Genomic DNA, 876 nt, shown 5'->3' with positions numbered 1-876 from the left:
CAGGGGAAAAAGTGGACACTCAGTGAAAAATGTTTATGAATTAACTGGGGGTAAGGGATCAATTTTGTTGTCAGAAAGAATAAGTATGAGTTAATATCAAACTGAATTCACAGGAGAACATGAGAAGTCTCAATCAAACTGAATTAATTTTACCTGGAAATATTTAATAACTATACCTTATAAGTAAAAACTATTTTTTTTAAATTTACAATTCTGTTGACTGTTAAAACTTCTTGAACAATTCCAAGAATATCACAGGCTCAAATGATTTAAACAACTCTTCCCTAAAGCAAATTGGGAAAACCTTGGCCTAAAGATTTTTAAACAGAAGGGGCAGAGTTACAACTATTCTGAAATCAAGACAACCAACATATTCTTTAGTTAGCAACTAACATCCTCATAAGAAAAAAGGTGTCTATGATACTGTAGCTACAATACTGTAACTAACCATCTTATAAAGATCTGTTTTCATATGGAATCCTTTAAAGAGTAAAGTAAAATCCTCTAGAGTCCATAGAATATGTCTAAAAGACATATGTTATTTAATACCTACATAATATGGAAATCTATTCTATCAATCTAAAGAAAACAAAAAGTGAAAGTACCTGGTACTAGGGTTAGGGCCAACGTAGCTGCTAGAGGAGCAAGTTGGCAATATATCTGTCCAGGGCCTTTTCCAGCAGTTCTATGGCCAGTAAAGTAGGATTGAAGAACAGAGGCAACAGGCCTCTTCAATTTCCACTGAAGTCAACACAAGGAACATGGTATGTTAAACAAGAATGGCACAAAAAAGAAGGAAGGTGCTGTAAAAAAGAGGATTCTTCTATCTTTGAAACACCCCCTCACCCACAAAGAAGCAAAATTGCAACAAACGTC

The sequence above is a fragment of the Vombatus ursinus genome, unplaced genomic scaffold (assembly GCF_900497805.2).
Source record: "Vombatus ursinus unplaced genomic scaffold, bare-nosed wombat genome assembly UNPS02014814.1, whole genome shotgun sequence".
Taxonomy (NCBI): domain Eukaryota; kingdom Metazoa; phylum Chordata; class Mammalia; order Diprotodontia; family Vombatidae; genus Vombatus; species Vombatus ursinus.
Note: the sequence above shows the minus strand (reverse complement) of the source record.